General features: G+C 36.4%; 1 long non-coding RNA gene across 3 annotated transcripts in view; it reads left to right on the top strand.

Annotated features, from left to right (window-relative positions):
* LOC129397620 (uncharacterized) overlaps positions 1-8,617 on the top strand; it is a 306,809-nt gene extending 298,192 nt beyond the window's left edge. For 2 of the 3 annotated variants that reach the window (XR_008625211.2, XR_008625210.2), the window contains 2 exons: positions 1,764-1,919; positions 6,893-8,617. This is a non-coding gene — a long non-coding RNA (uncharacterized LOC129397620). The remainder of the gene's footprint in view (positions 1-1,763; positions 1,920-6,892) is intronic. The other variant, XR_010112010.1, reaches the window with a different exon arrangement.
* The last annotated feature ends 16,770 nt before the right edge of the window (positions 8,618-25,387 follow it).

Below are 25,387 nucleotides of genomic sequence, written 5' to 3'. Positions count from 1 at the left end.
AAAGTGTGTATAAATGCTATGAATAATTTTATTTTTATAGTTCTTTATTTTCTTTCGCTCTTGAAAATAAGTTTATCTCAGAAAGAAATAAACTTCCAATGTTCTTGAAAGTTTTAAATTAAATCTTAAAATTTTGTCCAAACAGCAGTCTTAACACTATAATTTTTGTGTTTTTATATTTAATAGTAGTGAACTAGATGGAAGGAATGGAATTACAATTAACCACCACTACCAAAGCTTGCCATCCCTCAGTTAGCTTTGTGTAAAGGGATACTGCTATTTACCAAATATTTCTATTGGAAACGGAGTCCAAATTATCCTTGATCAAAACTTAATTGGTAAGATTTAAAAAGCAAAAACAAGAATAAAGTCAAATTCCCAAATAGAGAATTGATTTCTACTAGCAAGCCAGTATTTTGGGACTTTAAAATGAATTGTGGGTCTGAGGCACTCCTCTCTTTCAATTTGTTGAGCACAGCAGTGTCTGGTGGAAAAAATGTCACCACATCACGTCCATGCCTCCTGTGGTAATCCTTGTGGTAGTCTGAGATGTTCTGCGTACTGAGGGCGCATCTATGTTCAGCCTCGCCACAGCCTTAAGCAATGGGTTGTATTTTATTTCAGAGGACTTCTTTCTCCGGTGAACTATTTAATAGCTACTTTGGCACCTAGTACTAAAGTAATGTTATTTATTTATCTTTGTATAGTATTTTAGAGAAGTCATTCTCAAAGTATGGCTCCTGGTCCAGCAGCATCAACATCACCAGGCAACTTGTTAGAATGCAAATTTCTAGGCACCACCCAAGACCTACTGAAGTAGAAACTCTAAAGGTGGGGCACAGCCATCTGTGTTCTAGCAAGCCTTCCAGGTAATTCTGAGGCACACTAGAGTTTGACAATACTGCCTTAGAATTTTCAAAGTGCTTTTGTTTTGGTGTTAGGTAGTAGGGTACTGAGTTTGTTTTTCAGAGGAACCTAAGGCTTACAGAAGTCAATTGATGTGCTCAAGCTCAGTCAGATCTAAGTAATGGAATTTGGACTTGAACCATGTTCTTTTTGTTCCAAATCATCCCATTTTTTCCATCCGATACCTGCCACCCTGGCTTGTCAAAATAACTCAATCTACGAGCACTGGGGGTTGGGGAACAGACCCAGGCTCCCGCCACACAATGTCAGGATGGGAATATTGTCTGAGTTTTAGGAGTAAGTCGCTTTTTTCTTTTTCTTTTCTTTTCTTTTTTTTTTTGAGACAGAGGCTCGCTCTATCGCCCAGGCTGGAGTGCAGTGGCGCGATCTTGGCTCACTGCAAGCTCCGCCTCCCGGGTTTACGCCATTCTCCTGCCTCAGCCTCCCAAGTAGCTGGGACTACAGGTGCCTGCCACCACGCCCAGCTAATTTTTTTTTTTTTTCAGTAGAGACGGGGTTTCACCGTGTTGGCCAGGATGGTCTCGATCTCCTGACCTCGTGATCCGCCCACCTCGGCCTCCCAAAGTGCTGGGATTACAGGCGCAAGCCACCGCACCTGGCTGATAATAGATATATTTTGAAATGTGAAATAATTAATTCCTGTGTCGAAGTACTGAGAATCTGTGACTTTAAAAAAATCAGAGAAGCCCTGTAGAAACTTAGAGAGCCATCCACAAGACTGCCCTCACTTCTGACAACAACTCCAGAGTTCAGGGCTTCCTAAGACCACATTCAGGTTTGAGAGTTCACTAGAAGGACTCAGAACTCACTGAAAACTGTTTTACTCACATTTACAGTTTATTACAGGGAAAGGATACAGACACAAATCACCCAGGGGAAGAGACGCATGGGGCAGAATCCAAGAAGGTTCCAAACCAGGAGCTTTCAGTTACCCTTCCTCATGGAGTCATGGACAGCGCTGCTTTTCTGGCAATGATATGTGACAATACACAGTGAGTACTGCCAACCGGGGAGTTTACCTGAGCTTTGTGTTCATACTTTTTAGTGGGGCCCAATGATGTAGCTGACTGCCTGAGTGTCTGGCCTTTAGTCTTCAGCCTCTTTGGAGGCAGAGTGGTTACTACATGGCAGAAAGCCCCTATCATAAGTCATGTTGTTAGAATGTCTGGTGTGACCTAAAGCCCCCAGGTAAGCAAAGCCACTCTTCCTAGAGACCACCTCCCAGGAGACAAGGGCAAAGGCCAGACCTCTCTTTGGGTAAGGTTAATTCTTTTATACACACTCGAAATTTAAATAGCTTAAGTGACTGAATCTCATCCTTTTCTTTCTCTCACTCCCTGGTAAGGAGGGATGTTGCTTCTGATCATGCAGGGAGTATCACAAAATGTGTGTTTATTGCCTTATCTTAAATAGTTATCACATTTTGATGATAATTTGCAATGTTTTATCAGTAAGGAAATGGTGAAGTGTGGCAGCTTGGGTTCAGCTTTTAGGCAGACGTTCAAATGTAAGTTAAGTGTTCTGGCTCTTGTGCAGAAATTGGTGGCCCAACAGTCATTAACCCCAGAGCTTCTCTTTGCTTTCCATACATTACACTGGCTTTGCCCTTAAACATCAACATTGCTTCCTTCCCCCCTCCCCCCACAATGATTATCTCCCACCTTCTCTGCTCTCCCAACCACTGGTTTAATCAACACATATTGATTAGAAAATAATACATCCAAATAATTTGTATTTTCTTTTTGGTCAAAATGGGCTTGGTTAACAAATTTACTTGAAATTATTAGTGTTGACTTATCAGAATGGAAAGGTTTTGCTTTACCTGGTTTCACTCACTCATTTATTCAGAGTTTATTAATTTCCTGTGATGTACCAGGTACTGATATGCACACAAATATGCATGCACTATATCTCCTCCTTACAGTAGGGAGCTTTGTAAACTACACATGACCTCTTTTCATTTTCTGCTCTCCATCTTCTCGTGCTGTTAGTCTTCTGGAGTGGGTAGAAGTGATGGGAAGGTGAATGTAAAGACACAAAGAGGTCCCTAAATGATCTGTTCAGCTCCTTTTCAACTACCATTAAGAACTGCTGTTAGAAGTTTACAATGTAAAGGAAGAGACAGAGAAGATAATCACAACCTTCCAGGTGAAATACTAATAGAGGTATGTTACTAAATACATTACAACGTTTGACTATTGTTAGAGTTAGAGAAGCAAGGTAGAGGAATGGATTCTCTGTTGGATTCCCCAGTAGGTGACAGATTTTCAGAAAAACTAGTTTAAAAGAGAATTGAAAGTATGTGTGTGGGGGAAGATCTATTCAGTTAGTCTTAAAGCTTATTTGTTTTTGGTCCTATGAGTTGATGCTTGTCCAACACAAGTCATAGGTAGTATTCATGATTAAATTGATTGATGAGTTACTGATAGGGATGGGTATTCTAACCATGGACTCACATTTAGATTCAAAGGAGAATAAAGTTAGGTAGCTTTACAATAGTAGAAATTTAAAAAATGCAGTCATTAATTATGTAACGCCACACAAAGGCATTTTACTGTAAGCAAAAAAGTAAGCCTTTTCTTTTTCATTAAAAAGAAATCTATATAGATGTAGCCTGGAGAGGAGGAAAGTGTCAGTTTTCACATTTAAGGATTTGTACTTTATGAGCCTTGATATGTTAATGCCTCCTTTGGGGTTCTTTCGGATGAGCACATTGCACAGGTGGCCCGCTGAATTTATAGACACAATAACTGAACTGGAGAAAAAAGAGGCCAGAGCATTTGTGGCACATTGGATACAGCTGGCTTGGCTCCTTAAGAGCCGACATGAGTTTTATGTGACAGAGCCACTTACTGAGTCAAGAGACGCTCCTTTTCCTGGGATCCCGACTTGCTGCTTTTTTCTCTTCCCTCCCTTTAGTATAGACCAAGGCAAGCTCTCAGAGCTGCTTTGTCAAACTGTGAAATGAGGAAATTAATTTATCATAATTTATAATTTTCTGAAGGTCTTTGAAATGAACATCTGTTAAATGCAACTTCTCTTTGTAATATTCTAAAACTTGGGTGAGTTAAACAATTAAGGGACTGGGAAACTTGAAAATATTAAAGTGTCTGTGTCTGAAAAAAGTTTATGCCAGAGAACTGGCTTTTGTAAATTAAAGTGGTTATTTTATCATCAAATTATAAACACTGCATATACACTTGCCATATTTGTCAGGGTGGGTATTAGGTGTTTGACTGGAATTTCCTCAAGATTATTGGTATAGTCATTGCCAAACATTGTTGAAAATAAAAGAGGAAAATGATTTCTCTGTCTCTGTCCTTCTCTCTCTCTCTCTCTCTCTCTCTCTCTCTCTCTCTCTCTCACACACACACACACACACACACACACACACACAATATTAAACTTAAAAGATGCAGAGTTCGTTATTAACAAATACTTCTACAGATTCAAGGTGTTCCCCTGCCGGTTTCAACTAATACTGTAGCAAAAATGGAGGCCCTTTTCAGCACCACTATCTCAAGTAAGGGGTATACGTCCTGGAGAGATAGGAAAAGAGAGATGAAAGCATGAGAGAAATGGTAAAAGTTAGAGATGGTGTGATTTATAAAGCAAGAGTCAATGAGGAATAGGGCATGATAGAGAGAAAAGAGGAAAAAATATTGTTTTCCTTACCTTTGCATATTATTTATGGGCAAGACATTATTTTCAGTTTTTCCTCTATTATTTCCCCCTGGGTTCAAACTTGTAGCCAGACTCTGTGCCTTCAGGGGAAGTTGACTTAGAGGGCAAAATGTAGAAGTTATTTGCAAGCCGTCTGTATTTACGGATTTTGTTTTCTAGAAGCTTGAACACTGAGGAGAGAGGCTGGAGTGCAGGCATTACTTGAGGCTAGGTGGCCCTGGAAGCCATGAGCTCCCCACGGGGAGGTTAAAAGTCCTTAGAAGGGAATGTCTAAGAGGTTGGCCCTGGACACTGGTCCTGAGCCTCAGGTTTCCAGCCTTAGCCAAGACTCCCTTGTGCCACCTCTGGTACACAGCGGGATTTCAGGGCCTGACGTGAGCTTGGACAAAGGTTATCTCTGTATGAAGCCATTCAGAGAGAAGTCCAGAAGAGACTTCTTAAAGTACTGGCATTATGCTATACTGTATTACCTTTGTAATACCCACATGGAGTAAGGGAAAAAAATTCCCTGCCTTCCCATGGGATGGGGCTCCAACTAGGGTTTGTAGTTTCACATTCTTCTCTGCCTGCTACATTTGCTTTGTGGGCTTGAAGTCTCCTTTTTCAATAACTCTTCTGCACTTCCTTGCCCATCTTACCCATTTCTGTTGTCTCATTTCTAGCAGAGAAAAATATTCACAGATATTGTTATGTATATATGTATGTATTCAGTTACTTTTAACTTCATCTATTCCCACAAAGGACTTTAGATAATGTAGGAAATTTGCTTAGAAATATTATCAATATAATAATAGTATCCTTTCCGCATTGAACAATCAGACATAGGTATAAAGAATTGTGAACCAATGGATTTGAGACAAGAGCTAAATTTAAATTTATCCATTGTTTAAGACAAAAGGCCTATTAAAATCTTAAAAATATACAAAAGGCTGTGGGTTGGCTATTTGATATTTTCATGAGCCTATATAGTGTAGTAGCTAATGAACTTGGGGTCTGAGGTCAGACATACCTGAGATTCAGTTCCAACTTTTCTTAATTCTAACTGTACAATATTGGGCAAGTTTATTTATTTATTTTTATCTGCTCTACAGGGTTGTTGTGAGAATTGACTGTAAATATGGGTAAAGCATTGAAGAGTGGCTAGAACAGACTTAGTGTTTAATGTTTAATAATACTATTTAGTATGCATGCTACTAAAGGGTCCTGCTTTCAGAAATTTAGGATACGCACATGTGAGGCAAACAATTGTTATGCTCATAGCAAGTCATGATCCTGGGTTCCTTTCAGTTAGACTCCTAAGAATCTCTAGCAGAACACATTTTAGTATTATTACTGTGTGTACTCAGAAAAATAATCCTATATATACTTCTTTGATATGTTTCTATAATTCAAATTATCTATTACTTCAGATTGGTATTTCTCTCACCTACAATGAAAAATGAGATATTTTCATAGAGGAAAAACACATCAGCATGACATGTTTTGGCTTGCTTTATCTAAAAGTAGTAGTGAATTGCACTAAATTATTAACATAGTTTTTCTAGTTTTCACTGTTGGTTTTGTGTAGTGTGTGTGTGTTTGCCTGTGTACTGTGCACGTGCACCATATTCATGCACTTAAAGCAACCTGAAGTTATTTAACCTCAACAGTTTAATTGATGTTGAGGTTATCACACTGGCCTCATAAGCACTGTGATTCATTTAAAGAGCTAGTCAATACAGACTAAATGTACAAAATGACACGACTAGATAAAGCGTTTTCAAAGCATTGTGTGCAATACATGCCATATGCTGGTAGAAATCATTTTTCTTAAGTATAAAGGATAATGCTTACTTGCTCTGCATTTTTTAAAATTTTTTAAAATATAGCCTTGATTTGAGTAATAAAATAACTTCTACTTCTTTCAGATGTTTACTTGACATAGATATTTTACTTGGGAATGTATTATAGCCCATAAAAAGGATTAGCTAAGAATAATTGAACCTGTACAATGAAGTGAGAAATATATACTGTTAATTACCTGTTAATTTAATATGATCATATAGCCCACAAATACATAGAATGAATACGTTAGTTAGATGGTCCTTCCTCTCTGAAAATGGGTGGAAACCTTGGCTGAATTTGTCTGGCAATATTGTCTCTTAATTGACTGGTCTGCATTGGAATGTTTGTTTCCTTACATAATAATTTAATGCAATTTGTAGAGAATTCTGTTTCTCCTTCTGCAAGCGATCAAAGTTCTGTCTTTCAGGTTCTCTTTTTTCATCTTGTTATTTTCCAGATCTAGGCATATACTAGACTGTAACGAGATTTGCTCTGAGGACACATGCTGTCTGTGAAACATCTTCTGCTTCACTCTGGGAAGAATGATTGAATTTCTTTAGCCACAGTTTTGTTTTCTGTCTCAAGGAGTTCACTGCCAAGGTAGAAGGGATTCAGCATGTTCTAGGTCAGGTTTTTACTGAAAAAGATTTTTATGTCTTTCTTGAAAAAGTCATAAAAGGAAAAAGAAAAGAGAATGGATGGTCACAAACTAAATGGTTCAGTTGCGAACGTTGCCTCAAATATTTCCTTAAGGCTCATTAAGAGGAGATTTTTCGGCAGTAGAATGAGTGAGTCAGAAAGGTTAATATCTGGTAGATTTTTAATAGGGTTTTACTAACCTAGATAATACATTATCCTATTAGTAGAAATATCTAATTGCAAAGAATAATTCATTGGTCGGCCTTGCTTACAAAAGAGAGTTTAGTTATTGAGCTTGTAATAGGCTTCTCTGACATCTAAGAATTTATTGCAAAACAGTTAAAACTGTATGTACAGACTTGACTAGAAGGGTGGTCATCTTAGTGTTGTGTGTATTAATAGTAGACAACAGGCTGGGCATGGTGGCTCATGCCTGTAATCCCAGCACTTTGGGAGACCAAGGTGGGTGGATCACTTGAGGTCAGGAGTTCGAGACCAGTCTGGCCAACATGGTGAAACCCCAACTCTACTAAAAATAAAAATAAAAATAATAAAAAATGGGCTGGGCATGGTGGCGGGTGGCTGTAATCCCAGCTACTTGGGAGGCTGAGGCAGGAGAATCTCTTGAACCTGGGAGGCAGAGGTTGCAGTGAGCTGAGATCGCGCCATTGCACTCCAGCCTGGGTGACAAGAGCAAGACTCCATCTCAAAAAAAAAATAAATAAATAATAGACAACAATGAGAAAAGCTAGGTATGCATTAATTCAAAGTTGTTTAAATAAATTATTGTAACAAGCATAATGGAACACTCTGAAGTAATTTTAATTGACTTATTGATATGAAAAGATGTTTTTGATATAGTTTTAGTTGGAAAAAAATACAGAATAGTATTGTATTGTAATTTCTATGTTAAAGTTTTAATAAAGTTCCTTAAGTGCTGACAAGATTATGAGTAATTTAAAATTTATTGTATTTGCTTTCTGTATTTTCTAATTATCTGGAATGAACATGTATTGTGATAAGATATATCAGAATGTTATGCACATAGCCCAGTCTTATTAATCAAATATTTCAATTAATAGAAAATTATAAGATAAATTTCATATTGATTAATTTGCTTTTTCACTTAACCCCACACTATAAACATTTTTCCATGACAGTAAATATTTATCATTTTTCTAAAGTTGTTTTCTGTTTTATTGCTTAAAGGTACAACAGTTTAACCAAACTCGTATTGATGAACAATATGATTGTTTTAAGGCTGTAATAAAACTACTATTGTATATACCTCTGCTTACTTGTAGGAGTATTTCATAAGAAAATTTCTAGTAATGGAATTGCTAGACTAGAGAGAATACTAATGTAAAAACACTGTAAACATTACTGTTAAAAATATTAGAATTTTTTCCTGCAAATATTCCTCTTAAATCTATCAATTTATACTCATACCATCAGGGTATGATTGTTGCCATTTGCCTTGCCCCTTGATGTGGTTTGGCTGTGTCCCCAACCCAAATCTCACCTTGAATTGTAATAATCCCCACATGTCAAGGGCAGCACCAGATGGAGATAATTGAATCACAGAGGCAGTTGCCGCCATGCTGTTCTCGTGATAGTGAATGAGTTCTCACGAGATCTCATGGTTTTATAAGGGGGCTATCCCCTTCACTCAGTACTTATTCTCTCTCCTGCCGCCCTGTGAATGTGAGGGGGTGCCTCCCGGCATGATTGTACGTTTCCTGAGGCGTCTCCAGCCATGCGGGACTGTGAGTCAATTAAACTTCTTTTGTTTATTAATTACCCAGTCTCAGAAATTTCTTCATAGCAGCATGAGAATGGACTAATACGGCCCTCAAAAACACCATTTATTATCTATAGCTGTGCTGTTCAAAATGGAGGCAGTGCCAATGTGTGACTATTTAAACTAATTACAATTAAATACAATTTAAAAATTAGTTTCTCAGTCTCATTAGTCATACTTCAGGTTGCACAATAACTACCCATGGCCAGTGGTTACCATAGTAGGCAACATATACAAACTATTTCTATCATTTCAGAAATTTCTATTGCACTGTGCTACGTTGTGCTGTGCAATAGCACAGTTTTAACCCTTGATAATTTGGCAAATGAAAAACATCTTGTCTTAATTTTCATTCCTTTGATTTTATTCAGCTGAGCATCTTTTTAAACATAATTGTTAACTATGTTAACTTTTTAAACATAATTGTTGTTTTATGTTAACATAATTGTTAACATAAAATTACCTTTTTTTGTCTTTTGCTCATTTATATACTGTGTAGACTTTATTTTATAAGATCTTTATATTATGGATATTAACCCTTTATAAATATGTTGAACAGTTTTTCTTATTTACTGTTTATCTTTCAAGTATATTTATAGTGTCTTGCAATATAGAAGTTTATGTGGTCAAATGTGTGAAGCTTTTTCTCCGTGGTCTGATTTTAATTTCTATCTAAATAAATCACCACCTAAAGAAGTATAAAAATATTATCTTATATTCCTTTAGTACTTTTAGTTTTTTTATTTATGTAAAATAAATCCATATGATACAGGGTTCTTTTTGTTTCCACAAGTAACCAGTTTTTTATCATAATTATTGAATAAATTCATTTATTCCCTAGTGCTTCAAAATGCCAATTATTGTTTATTGCATTTGTCTCTAGTTCTATTTTTAGATTTATTGATCTGCCTATGTTTGTGCATGCCATATCAACTTTATTACTGTAGCTTTATATTATGTTTTACTAACTGATAGAACAAGTTTTCTAATGTCATTTTTCAAAATGTCAATTATTGCTATATATTCATTCATTCATAAAATCTATAACTGTCAGATTCTATCTCTTCCACCATAAACTATTTTTATTTAAAGTTTATTAAATATACAAATAAATGTATTGTCATTAGATCTGTACAATTTTGAGGTTTTTTCATCTAAGAATATTAAATTATTTTTTAACTTTGAAGAAGTATGTTATAGCTGATGTTCAGTTTCATATTTATAGTTTGTTTGCCTATCAAGATCATTTTTTAATTTTGCTTTGGTCTAGTATATAACCCAATTTACTGTTTTGTGTCATTTAAAATTGTTGATGAGGATTCCTTCACATGTTCTGCAAAATAATTGCTAAAATTGCTATCAGGACAGAGCCAAGCATAGAAGACCATACGGTGTGCTAAATTTAATGCCACAGATCTGTGATTAACTTAGGAGAGTTAAGTAATCTCTAATTCTGTTAAATATGAAAACTATATTTTAACATGAAATTACATTATAAAAAATTATTTTAAATCATTCAGAAAGGCTTTGAAGACCTTTATTGTGTGCATATTATTATTTTATACGCTAATCATTATTTACTACTTGATACAGTTTGGATGTTTGTCCCCTCCAAATCTCATGTTGAATTGAAATCCCCAGTGTTGGGGGTGGGGCCTGGTGGGAGGTGTTTGGATCATGGGGGTGGATTCCTCATGGATGTCTTGGTGCTGTCCTAGTGATTGTGATGGTTTTCACAATGTCTGGTTGTTCAAAAGTGTGTGGCAACTTTCCCCTCACTCTCTCTTGCTCCTGCTCTCACTATGTGATATTCCTGCTGCCGCTTCAGCTCTGCCATGTTGGTAAGGTTCCTGAGGCCCTTATCAGAAGCAGATGCTGGAGCCATGCTGGTACAGCCTGCAGAAACTGAGCCAATTAAACTTCTTTTCTTTATAAACTACCCAGCCTCAAACATTTCTTTGTAGCAACTCAAGAACAGCCTAACACACCATTCGCATATGCAAGTATTGATTACTGAATTTGATGATTAGCAGAATGCCTGATAACCAGGCTTTCCATAATAAATACAACATGAAATATCACTTATTCCTTAACAAATTCTGTATTTCTCTGCTTTCTTTTCAAGAGCTCACCCTTCCTCAAACGCTCAAATCAAATCCTTCCATGCGTTCATTTCTGCTGGAACATTTTGCCCAATATTTGGTATAGTTGCTGAGACAATGAAAGTTAACTCGGACTACCTATAGGGGCCTTAAGTCTTGCCACAAAGAAGGGGTAAGAAATCACTCTGCTGCCTTCTTCCTTGAATCTGGTGTTTAGTGGGTGAACCCTGATAGGAAAATAGCTTGTCTTTTTCTCAGCCAACTCCATATGGATCCCATGATTACTAGTTTGAAGTCCAAGTATCATCCAAGATGAAATCTTGCCCTCAACATCAGGCTGATTTGAGTCATACCCTCATTTTCTCTTCCATTTCTGGGAAGTTGAATCCTATATTTAACCACCACCACTCTGGCTGAGGCATTCCCTCATCCCATCTTCCACTGCCACACCAGGTCCAGGATTCTACTGTACTATAGACAGGTGTTACACCGCTCTCCAGATTCACATCATTATGGCCCCACCTCATAGAAAGCAATGCACATAGCGTAACAACTTGAGTTGGGCAGTTCACCATCTCCTGCTTAGGCACTTGGTTGGATTCTTGTTAATTCTGCTTGAGTCCTACTCTAATGTCATTTTAGTTTTCACAGAGACAAAATTATCCATGTTATAAATACAGTTGACCCATGAGCAACATGGGTTTGAACTGCATGGGTCTACTTGTATGCAGATTTTTTTCAACCAAACACTGACCAAATGTACAGTTTGCAGGATATGGAGGTCTGACTCTGCATCTGCGGGTTCCACAGGTACTACTGTGGGACTTGGCTATGTGCTGATTTTGGTATATGTGGAGGTCCTGGAACCAATTCCCTGGCTATACTGAGGGATGACTGTACTTGTTTTTCCCTGCCAGCCCACTGTTCGGGTAGCTTCAGACATTTTATCTGAGACTATGAAGATTATGAAGTTTTGACTTCCTTGACAAGTCTAGCTTAATTATGAAATTATTTTAGTGATTTTTTCATGCAGTTTGTAATTTATCCCATACTTCTAAAGTGCAGGAATTATACTTTATTATATCTCTCATTGTTGTAGTAGCCATATTTTCTGGGAAAAAAAATCCAGATACATGATTTGATAAATTCTACTATTCTTACAGGGTCAAAGTATGAATTATTTGAAATAGAACCTGACATTTTTATTCTGGCTATCATTATTGCCTCATTTAAAACATAGTTTTCTTGCAGGTAGCATTCAAAAAGTTTCGTGTTTAATATATGTGAATAGCATATGAAATGCATTAGTTGAAGAAGCATTTTCTTGATTGTAAAAATAATTACTTTTAGGGAACTTTGGAATAAATTACTGTGTTAATTTTTTTTTTTCCCTGAAAATTCTTAGCACTTTGTATTGCGTCACAGAGACCCTCCCCACTCTGTGCATAGAATAGTCTTTTCAGTATAGCACCTGAAGGGGTCACTCATGCACAGGATACTTTCTCTCTATCCTGTAAATACTCTCTTGGTGATGGGTGCTCTTGATTTGAATAGCAAAATGTCTTTGAGTAGTGGTAGAAACATTTTGTGTTCCTTCTGAGGGACAGAGCAGTTGAATTCTGTCTTGAAATAAAGGTTGTTTTCCTAAGAAGTGTGTTCAAACTTAGGAATTTAAGGGATATTCTTTTTGTTATTTCTGAAAAAGTTATTTTCTTGACATTTTCCTAGAAGTTTGTTTTAAGGATAAGAATGGAACCTAGAATACATATGCATTAGAATGATTAGATTTTCAAAAGCTTTGTAGGAAATTAGGGCAAAGTATTTTCAGACCTTTATATGTATTTTTTTCATGGAGACAAAATTTTTTAGTAGAGGAGTGGGAAGGGTTATACTTGCATAAGCATAATTTTCCCCGAAATTTAAATTCGCTTGCGTTTTTCTAATCCAAAATATAGCTCAAGAAAATTTCCTCTGGCTTTATGGTTTATTACTGATTTCACTCTAGGCAAGAATAATGAAAACACCCAGCTTTGGCAGTTAGATATTGTTATGACAAAATCTTTTTATAATATTGAGACTTTTTTCTCATTACAAAATGGGACTGATGAATTTCACACACAAGGGGCTACCTTGACAATCCTGACACTTGTATGATTATTGCATATTATCCTGTTTTTTAAAAACGTGTGTGCCTAAATATCCCAGAGTAATGATTATATGATAAAATGTCATACTGCTTTTGAAATGCTTTCAGTCCTTTCATGACAGAAAATTAGGTAGAAAGTCCAATTTTCCATATCTCTGTGTAGGCTTCTTTATTTCTAAATTTAGATTAGGTAGACATCTTAAAGTAGTTTTATAGAGAAAAGTGCGGTCATATTTTTAGGTTCCTTATGTTTGACACTTGCATTTTTTAAGCAAGCAATACTCATTGATTACCTAGGAAAGTTTCTTTATGCTTTGTTAATTTGATAGTATGGGCAATTTATTAGGTGTTTCCTGTTTTTAACTGCAGTCTGATTCTGAAGGAAATGAGCAGAGTCTGTGGCACAGCAGATGAGTCTGTGTCTGATGAGAGCCATGTGGGCCAAACTCTCATTTTTCATAAGTGCTGTCATTTTACAGATGTATGACCTTTTTCTTCTTTCTTCAGAGGAGGAGGGGTTGGGGAAAGAAGATAATGCACAGGGTTCATTTGAGAAACTCTTGTAGGCAGATACACAAATCATGTCATGTAAACCAGAACAGGCTAAGGAAACCTCACATCTCTTTTCCTAAGACAATAACAGATAGGACAGAGAAAGATGGAGTCAAAGATGATTAGGAAAACAGGAATGGTTAATGGATAACAGCAACGTGGCGCCAAGCTGTTCATTCCATGTCATAAAGATATGAAGCCACACAAACAGAGGCCAGGTAAAAGGTCTCTGAATGAATATCCAATCAATGCAGATGTATATTTGTGCTTTGAGACTTTTTAATAGAGAATAATGTGATGCATGGAGAAGTTACTTGTAGCAAATTGAGCTATTCCTTACTTAGAAGTTGCAGCACACCCGGAGCTAGCTTCCCAGGTGTGTGGTGTGACCAGTGTAGTCACACAGGGCTCCAAGCCAAAGTGCCAAGCACTTAGTTTAATGCTCTGCTGTTGCCCTGAATTTTGATTTTGCACTGGGTCCCACGAAATGGTAGCCAGCCCTGAGAGCATGCCTAATAAATTGTGGAGCTGTATATCTTATGTTTTCAGTACATGGCACTTTTAATTTCTAAAACCATAGGTTCACATGGTCCTGGAAACCAATGGTGGTTCAAATGGTGGTCATGGCGGCCAGCAAGGAGAGCTGTCTTAGGCTCTTGTCTCACCCAACATCTGACCTACCTTGCTTTAGGTCCAGGGGATTTATTTGATCAAGGCTAAATTTGATGGAAAGTTGAGATCAGTTCCACATCATAACTCATGTTTAAGGTAGGGTGAAGAAAAAAATTTATTCTGACATTTTTTTCTATGAATAACCAAAGTTACGGTTCTCTAAACTTGATCAACATATATACACACATGAATATGCACACATATGTGCTTATACTTAGAATAAGTTTAGTAATATAAATTATATATTAAAATAATTTATTTCATAATATAAAAACACTGAATCAAGTGTAAAATTTTCATACACATGAAGAGATATCACTTTGTAGGATCTCCTTGAGAAAATAAATCTTCACTATATCATATATTCATTTGGAGTAAACATTGTACAATATTATCATCACACTATTAAAAGGGGTTCATTAAGAAAACAATTATTTTTTTACTTGACTCTTGCTAAATTGTTTTCTAATGATTAGTTTCTTTTTAACATCTATTTAAACTGGGTCTGACAGTGCTATATTATGAAGTCAGTTTCTCATTTTTTTTTTTTGTAGCACATTTTGGTTTAATTAATCTACTTTACTTTGTCCTGTAATAAACTCTCAGGAGATGTGACTGTAACTCATGAAAGCCCAGTGAATTATCTCAGCTGGAGCTTATTTGGCCTCATGATTACAGGGAATTTTTGAATCTGAGCTCCTCAGTAGCAGTTTCCACTTCACATAGACAATATTGTTCTGGAGCCTTCCCTCAGCCTGCTCTCTCAGATGCAGGAGTTAATGTTTATTTTGGGAGGAGCTACAAAGGAAGAATCTCTTTCACTTTAGTTGACCTTTTCCAAAAAAAAGATAACATGCTAGTCAGCTATACATATTGTATCTAATGATAAATGTTAAGAATGGCTCTGATATCAATTAAATCAACTTCATGTATTCATCTTAAAAAATACCCAATCAATCAAAATGCTTTCTCGCAGGAAAAGTGGACCATTAAATGACAGTTGCCAAGCAATTTCTATTTTACAAATCAATTCCATGCTTAAATTGAGGTTTATATTGAAAACATCTAATCTATTATATATATCTTAAAAAAAAAAAGACCCTCCTCCCAACCCAAACTGTTAATTATTGCACAGTCAAGGCTGCAATTAAAGGCTGAAGAGATTTGTCTAGCAAGATAACAGAGGGAGGAAAACAAGGAACACAATCTCTATGGGGCAGTTACATCACACTTGATAGCTCTCTCACACTTGATAGCTCATCCCATGGATGCTGTTGTTTGTTCCTTAGCAGAATATCCTAGTCAATAGACAGATAAAAATAAAGAGCAATTGAGATGTGCATCTGCCTGATATTGGAAAGGAATATACCTCTCCAAAAGGTCTGAAAGATTCTCCTCTATCTGGATGCCTCAAACTCAATGCTTTCTCTTTAGTTAATTCCTCAGAAAAATGTTACCGATAGCAATATAACTATCCAATCACTTATTTACTCAAAGATAAGGGACTGTATGTAAACTCACTTAAGATAGGCACAACAATTCTTTAAGAAAGAAGACTTCTTCATAAGATTTAATTTAAACCAAAAGAATAGAGCTAAGATTAAATAAAGATATTTCAGAACAAAGAAAGTGTCTTATATGATATCCTTTTATTTCCATAACAAAACTTCAAGGCTCTAAACTTGCAGCTACCTCTAATATAACACTGATTTGTTTTAAGTATTACTCTGAAATATTTTCTGTTACTTATCAAAATTTGTTCTTTTTAATTTTCATCTTCTCAACTTCAATTTTTAAAGTCACCTATTTCTGAAAATAATGGTTTTTTCTTTACTTCCTTTTTTTTAAGAAAGGAAAATCAAGTTCTTGCCATACTGTCTGAAACCAAGGCATCTGAAACTGGATAAATTCTCTAAGTCAGTTTTTTTAAACTTTACTTTTGAATTGTCCCTCATTTACATAATCTCTTTTAAGAGTCTCCATTGTATACTTAGCTTAGGTACACTTACATGTATCTTTCAGCAGTACTTTATCCATCTTGATATAAGAGGCATTGATTAAAATCTATCTAGACATGAAGTCTTTTCTTATTTTAATAGAGTTGCTGTATTATAGTTTCTATACTTGACATTAGAAATGAGATATTTTCATCTATTTGTTGAAATTATCATAAAATAAAGGACTGTAATAATAGACTGAGTTATAACAATGGTGATGTTTTGAATTGAGTCTCAAGTTATGCCAAAAAGTTGTTTAACAGTCTTTTGGATACATATAACTATCATAACTATATACTTCTATAGTCTTATGACTTGAAGGAAGCCTTTTTCTTTGCCATAAAGATTGAAGATGATCTAAGAAAAGTATGTCATAGCCACACAATAAAAGTCTGAGGAGTTAGGTGTTGGGAGAGTTTGGGGCTCATGCTTAACTCTCTGCTTGTACTATTTTACTGATGTAGTTATGCTGAGTTTCTAAATAATGTTTTCCTCTTTACTAGTTGAAAATAAATACAAATAACTTTAAAAATAGGCCATGGAATTTAATGAAAGGGTTTTATGAGAATCTAAAACCCCTGTGAGTATTACAAAATAAGTGATCGTAAGATTTTAACCTTTTCAATTAGATCTGATGTGCATGCATATAGATTTAAATCAAACCTGAAAACCCTGGGCTCTCCTGATACTCTAGAATCTTCTTGAACCATTTTAATATGACCCACTTAATCTTTCGTTTATATTGAATCTTCAGAAAGACTTGTAGATCCCAATTTAAGGCTTAAATTGCTACCCACACAGATTCTGAGTATTAAGAAGCTCATTGTTATTGAGACAGAGCATATTTCAGCTCTTCCTTCTTAACAAATACAATCGCATATCTAACAGGATGTTGAGAATTGACTTCCCATTTTGTGTAATATCTACTAGGCAGCAATTCTGAATTGAAACAACGTAGCAAACTTTCTGCCCTGAGCAGCCATATTTATAGAGTATAATTTTTAGGCTCTTTATGCAGAACATTGAAAACAAAATATGAAATAGTGAGTCTGTTTTGCTGAACTATAGGGTTGTTTTAAAATTCAAGCAACATGCAAATCAGAAATAACATCCTAGGACTGGGTCAATCAAAAAATTCTGTGAGCAGATAATTTGTTTAATAACCATTCATAGGGACCCCCTGTGTTCTTTTTCTTTTTGGCACAGTTCTTTTCCTTCTTGTCTTCTAAGCCTAAGGCATCTCATTTGCATTTGATTTGCATTTTGTTCTTAATGGGAAAAAAGAGCAAGCACATGAGAGAAGGAAAGAAAAAACAGTTCCAGATATCTAGCAGTAACCAATTCCTTGGTGTTAGCCTGTGCTGTTGAATATTTTATAATTTATAAACTGAAAACACATTATGCTCTGCTTTTCAAACAGGCTTTGTCACATGCCTTTTCTAAACCTTTTAAGACATTAGGCTTGTGACTGGGATAAAAAAATATGCATTCTTTATTTCTACATATCTCTTGTGGTGCTACACTGTGGGAATGGAAGAACAGAGGAGGTTAGAAGGAGGTCTGAAGTGCCTGCTAATCATTTTCAGAGGCAAAACTGATTTTAAACTTGTTACTTTTATTGAAAAAATATACGTTGATACTTTTAAAATATCAAGAGAGTATATGCTAGCTAAAGAATTTCTGATTTCTCAACCATCATCTGGACACAATATTTTGAGAGATGCTACTGAGAGATTTGTTGAACCTCATTGAATTAAGGTCAACTCATCAATTCTTAACAGGAATATAAGTTGAAGCTGATTCCTAATAGCTTCTGGAATGCAAAAGAAATGCTGACCTTTAGTCTAGATGTCAATGGAAGCAAAGTCAAGAGCCAGAGAGTTTTGGTTAAAAAATTTATACATTGCTGATAAGAGGTGGAGATTGTCCCTGTGTTTCATATACTGGAATCCAGAGGCAGTGTTTCTAGCTCTGCTCTTGTAAGATCAGAACCAGTCATTTAACCTCCCTTTTATTTCTTTGCATGAACTAAAATTTATGTTGGCAAATTGCTTTTCTGGAGAGAAAATAAAAACTATGTTAATGTAGCATATTAACTCATTGCTGAAAGTACAATACAAATGATTTGAATTTTCTAAGAGAAAAATCTCTAGTTAGCTGAAGACCAGATTTGAAAGCAGAGGGAACATTGAAGAGAAGGGCATAGCCTGGCTGTTCTTTGAAAAGTGTTGCCATGGGCCAAGCAGTTTCCAGACAACTGCCCAAGAGCCAGGCAGTGCAGGGATCCTGTAAAACTTCAGCCCTTGAATTCTGTACTGATAAGAGAGGCTGTCTGGATTAACAACCCTGTCAAGGGTAACCCTCTGAAGTGCTTATTTGTTTAGGAAAAGAACCTCATTCATCATCAGGGAGTGACAGAAAAAGGGGCTGTTTGACACCATATCTGAAGGCTACCTGGATGTATGGGCTCTTTGGGTACCTTTCATGAAAAGGAAGAGGAGAAAGGATGCTGTTGCTATTCAGTTTCAACATAGTATTAAAAGGAAATGTATTATACATGTTCACAATGCCATTTTTTTGTGATGCAGTTTCATTTCTTTTCATTGTAAAACTCTTTGGGAAAAATTTTATCTCAAAAATCAGAGATGATATATTTATGTTGTTAACTAACGTAAAGATACACAAAAAGAAAAGTAAAATCTGACATTAGAATTGTAGTTTGCCTTTTGTTGATTTTATTATTAGATCCTTTGAAACCTCTTTTATCAATTTGTCTAGTTGAACATGTGAATATTATATTTATTTGCCTCAATAAACTGATTATAGGCCCAAATTTTAAAAAATGCTATAGGTTAACTAGTGATTTAAAAAAACTATTGGGATAATTATAGATTTTTTGATCATCTAGAATTTATGTTATAAAAATGGAGAAAGTTCAAAAGCAGATATTATTATCTGAGGACATGAATGACAATAACTGATGTTAAAATTGAATGCCCTGAATATAGATAAAAATACAATTGCTTGCTAGATAGGTGACATTTTAGGTACAATACTTCATCTGTTGTGATTGACAACTAAAACTAAATTCTGTAATTTTGACAGTTTGCATAATGATTAAGAAGATTTCAGCTTTATTTAAAGCAGAAATGTCACATGTATTGCAGTTACTAATTTGTATTTATATAGTAGGTAAATCACAACTACTATATAGTGATAGGATCATATGTCATAAGCAAGAATGCACACATATAAACTACAAAATTCAAAGCGTATCTGTACTGTCTATTATATATAATTTATTGGGAATTATTTGCTTAATTACCTCTTTCTTAAAAAATATCACTCCAAGTAGATATTATAGTTTTACTGTAGGAAAGAGTAGTTTGGAGAGGTTAAATAACATGTACAAGGCCACATAGCTAGTACGTAGTAGAAACAGGATCTTAAGGCAGATTCATTTGGGCCCAAAGCTCTTAACAACCCTTTATTTGTAGCCACATTGCCTCCCTTTAATGAATCCACATGTATCTATCTGCAAATATCACTCTTGTTTCTAATAAAACTGTGTGCAATGCCATCTCAAAAGTTCTTTCAGGTACCCTAAGGGTATAAAAGGAAAAAGAAAACAAAACAAATACAATGGTTGACACTTGCCATCTAAGAATCAAACCCAGAGTAAATGATTAAATGTTGGAAAAGAGCAGCCTGACATCAGAAAAATCGCTTATGCTGTAGGCACAGTCTGTTTCTGATATTATGTCACTACTCATTATGTCTATTCTACTCCCTTCTAGCACCTCCTGGAGTCCTCCCCATTACTGCTTTACTCAGATCTAACTTCCAAGGAACTTCCTTCACTTTGTCTGATTTCTCAAGGTTTTGATGTCTCCTGGGTAACTGTGGGTTAACATAGATTATCCTAATAATTGGGCTAATGTGATAGCAAGCTAACTTGTTCCTATTCAGAGAAATGTAATAATAATAATAATACAGAGAAGAGTAAACAATAATAACAATCAACCATTTTCCTATATACATGAATTGACACTGGGGACTGAAACTACCTACCACCCCCTTCTACCCCTTTCCCCCTACAATTTGCTGTCTGCATGTATATGACTGCTATTTCATGAGTCTCTTGGCCAGGCAAATGGTTCGGTTGTTCATTACAAGAACTTCCCTAAAGACCCACCAAATCCTCAAAGGAAAGCATCAAAAGATAGGGCTAAACAATTGTATCCTAATCTTTACTCAGAATTAATCAAGCTTCCTAACTGAAAGCCCACCATAAATCAAATATCCAATTTTCAACACATGCTGTTCTTGCTTCTTTCCCCCTTCAAGACATTGCCAAAGCTCTGTCGAAGTTGGGCTCTCCCTTACCACAGTAAGCAATAAACTCAACTTTCTCTTATCAACAGATTGTGTTAGTAATATTTGGGGAACCTGCATTTGACACTAATAACCACTAATATTTACATAACACAGTAAATAAATGTGCCAAGTAGTGTGTATACATGTGCATACCACACACACACACACACACACACCATTTATCTCCATATTACACATGAGGGAACGGAGGCCTAAAGTGGTATTAAGTTGCTTGCTCAGGTGACACAGCTTCTTAAGTGGCCTTCTAAACTGTTTCTTGCAATATATATATGACCACCAAAGAAATATGTCTTCAGGAGGCCTCTACAGGAATGACTGTTAAAGTGAAACTTACAGAACTGTGATTGCAGACTTAGGGAGATAATTGTCACTGGGTATGTGTTTCTAGTTAGATTAGCTGCTATTATGGTCTACAGATGGTACCAGCCTTGCACATAAGGCAGTCAGATTGAGGGAATTAGTATGACATGTTAGTTGAGGAAGGAAAATTGTTTTACTCAGTGTCTGAATGAAGTATGATTGGCAGAGATGACAGTCTCCTGTGGAGGTTTCCCACACCAGCTCTATCCACAATTTCACAGTAGATTTGCATTGTACCAGGCAACCCAGACCCTGCTGTGCATGCCTCCAATCAAGGCAGGACATACTCATGGGGAAAGGACTAAAGTCACAGAATAAAAGAAGCTACAGATTAAGAGCTCCGCAACCTCACACTCTTGAGTTATGGAACACAGTGCTGTAATGCTAAATCATCATTGTGATTCCTTAATGGGAAGGGTGGCGGGGCAAATTCTTTTCTTGATATTCAGTCAATTCTCTATGAATGGACTTCTAGGTAAATGGGACTGGTTATATTCCCTCCACCACTGCCTCTCTCGTAGCCAGTGTCCTGTACACCTGGCAATCAGAATTCATAAGTTCCTGAATTTGGAGAGGCAGAATATGGACATTAGAGGACACCTGTATGTTTTCTAGTCCTCTTTTTCTGTCAAAATCTTCTCTCCCCCGACCCCTGCATCCACCCCACTTCTCTCTCGAGTGCACGCACACGCAAATTCTCTCCAAATTTTCCATCTTTCCATTTTCATGCTTTTCATGATGCTTTTGCAATTCTGCATTAGGTTCTTTTAAGTGATGACTAGGTTGACGTGTGCTTTGTGACCTCATCTTCTGGGAAGTGAGTCTCTGTTAACTGCTATTTGACAAAATGTTGCCTCAGGATTACACTCCTGGGACCATTTAGCGTCCTTGAAACTAGGAGCAAGGAGCCCTGATACTCTTTAGGAATTAGTGTAAAGGAAAATACAGGGTAAAGTATGACATTTAAATACTCCTTAAGTCATTTATCCTACATGGTGCTCAAATAAATACTCAAAAGGATTTTTTTTTATAAGTTTCATATACGTCTATGTATATATGCATGTAGGTATACATATATTTCCAATTTTTAATACAAACTGTCTTATTACTTTTTCTAAAATAATTCCCATGCTCAAAATTTTCCTTTATCCTCCTTCATTTGCAAAATAAAATCTGAAATGTGTTCTGGACCTCATGGACCATATTTCCACTTGTCATGCTTACCTGCCATAAATTCTAGAGCAAAGCATCTCAAACTTGAATGCGCATGTGAACCAAAGCGGGTTCTAGTTCCAGTGCGGATTCTGATTCCACAGGTCTAGGGTGAGGCCCAAGACTCTGCATGTCTCACAACTGATACTGGCAATGCTGATCCCTGAACCACGCTATAGAGTAGGGAGACTCTAGATTCCACAGCCTTGCTCCTGTAGCAAACAGCTGTTTGTTCTGCTTACTACCACTTTTAGAAATTCTTTCCCTTTCCTGCCCATTTGCTTTGCTTCTGCTGTTTCATGTCTGTCTCTCTTTTCTGAGATTGGTATTATCTACAGAAATGTCCAACGAATTAGACAACTTTTCATAGGCACAGCACACCCTTTCAAAAATCGCATTTCTGTGTCTTGAAGGAAAATCCTTTGCACTTGCATTTCCTGAACAAATGCCTTTCTTTGAATCACACCCTTACACTCTTAAACATGCTCTGGAAATGGGGACTCGGCCTCACTGAAGGCAATCCTGTGACACCAAATCATTGAAGGGAAAGGCTCACATTGACAATACAGTCTTTAGCGCAGAGAAATAGCACTTCCCATAAAAACACAGAGAATTTTATCATAAGCTTTCCTTCTCTTTTTCAACTGCAAGGAAAACACTGTAGTTTCAGGAAGGACAAAGCAAGTACATTCTGGTGATTAAGAAACAATGCGCAAGGCAGAGCACCCTAGCAACCCTGATACCTGAAAGTGCGCCCTCCTTCAACATGATTTTGGAGTGATTATCTCATAATATTCAATGACAAGATCCCCTAGAAAGTGCTAATTAATACACAGGAGAGTCTCATCTAATATTTATATTGCTGGTGCGGCGGCTCCGCGGCGTTGCTGGCGGCGGGGGGAGCGGGCTTTAGCGCAGGATTGCCCGAGCCGCGTTAATCCCTCCCTGGTGAGCCGGGTCCCCCATCCGCACCCATTCGGAACGCGCGGCTCTCAGGGCGCTAGTAAAACCCTTCAGCCTTCCAATCCTGACTTCCGGCAGGGCTGCTGCTTGCTTTCTCAAGTGAAACCCTCTGCTCACCTGGTTAAACTGGCTAATCCTAAATTGGCTTTTAGATTGTCACTTAATAACTCTGAGACCCTCCAGCAGGCTCCTGTGCAAATCCCGAGATGAATGAGGCCTAGGCACAGTGAAAATGAACCCACAAAAATATTTTTTGCAAATTCTTGAAGTTACATTTTATTTCTTTTGTCTGAGAATTAAGGTCCGACATCATTTTTAAATGATGGCACATGACCCTAAGACTTTCTACGACACTCCGTGACTTTATTTAAAAATCGAGTAATAAAGCAATAGCTGCATTTTCTATTAAAATTTTTTTTCTTTTAAAAATTTACTGGTGACATATTGCATAGCACTTAAAATTTTGACATCTGCTAGATGCTGGATATTTTTGGTCTTAATTTATTCTGCAAGGCATGCTTTCAAAATGCGTATGCTTTGTTATGGAAAGAACTCTGTCCTTTGAAGAGTATTTTCCTTATTCTTGTAATGAGATAGAAGTGATAGAAATGATTATTAGGGTCCTTATAAGTTCTCAAATTTAATGCAAATCCCATATATACCCAACAATGTTCTGATTCAAAAGTTCTAGAAAGAAGCCAGGAATCTGTATTTTTACCAAGCCCTTTCAGGCTATTTTGATGCACATATAAAATATGTTCTATATTTTTTGAGGAAAGTTTTCTTTTTTGTTTATACATTTCTTATCCAAAATGAAAAAGAATAACAGACGAACAAATGAAGTACAATGTTTGAAAAGCATTGTAGTGGTGCCTTGGTGACAGAAGGAGACACCAAGATGCCTGGTTACTGAGCTCCACGTTCCGCAATGGGATACACAGACACAGAGCTGGGGTCTGGCGGGAGCAAATCGGTGCAGAACGATTCAAGAGAAGAGGGCAATTGGGAGCTCTGATGAGTGATTTTGAAAGGAAGGAATGATTCGAATGGAGGCCACATGGTTTAACTTACAATGAACCTGCAGGTTTTGAAAATTGCATGCTGGATTTCCTCATAAACATACATCAATCTCAGAACAGGCGGCTCTGCTCTTTGGTATGCAATCTTTTGGGAGGTTTTTCTCATTCAGTACAAAATCATAGAAAATATACATTGGAGTTGAGAATTTTAAAATGCAGAGTTAAAAAAAGCTTTCAATAATTTAATAAAAAGCACGTGGGCAAATGTGAATTCCAGTCACTTTCTATTTAAATTATGAAACCTTTGAATTTGCTTTTGGGAGGATAAGCATAGTGTGCTTTGGCATTCTCTCTCTCTCCTATATTTTTTTTAACCTGCACATCATTTCAGAATGAAGTGGTAGCAATTATTGTCAGGAACCCAAGCAAGCAGTAGCGCTTAATAGGAAAAGAGGGATGACACACGGTACAGAGAAAAATTGGGGTGCCACTTGCCACTAATCATAAGAACTTGTTTTTCCCAATACACAGTTATACAGGAATAAAGAAATGTGAATGCGCAGAGATATAAAAGTCTTATTTTCACTGTTTTTTTTGAATTAATAGAATACACAAAATCTCTGGTTTGTCTTTTAGGAAGTTTAGCAAGTTTCTAGGATTAAATGGCTTTCCTCTTCTGTGAAGGGTCTGATGTAAACCCTTGTACCAAGGCTTAAAGTCTTAAGCCTGTTAGAAGTTTCCATCAGTCAGTCTGTATGTCAGTGGATAAAGTCAGTTGCTGATCTAACCTATTCATTGCTCTCTGGAAAAATGCATAAAACTACACAAACATTTTTTAGTGATGTAGGAAGGCTGGGGAAATGAAGGTCCATCCAATGATAAAATGCATTTTCTAACTGGCAACATTTTGGAGGAACGTACTACCACAGTGCTTTTCTGTGTAATTTTAAGTGCTATATTTGATGAGGTGGTGAAAAAAAGAGATCAGTTTTCTTTGGTAATCTATCCTTAGTACTTTGATAAATGTGAAAGTCTCTGTCATTTCCATGCTTAGAAAAGTTGTGTTCTATGTATATTCTGCCTGAAATAGT

Source organism: Pan paniscus, chromosome 3 (assembly GCF_029289425.2).
Source record: "Pan paniscus chromosome 3, NHGRI_mPanPan1-v2.0_pri, whole genome shotgun sequence".
NCBI classification, from domain to species: Eukaryota; Metazoa; Chordata; class Mammalia; order Primates; family Hominidae; genus Pan; species Pan paniscus.
Note: the sequence above shows the minus strand (reverse complement) of the source record. Positions and strands in the feature narration are given on the sequence as shown.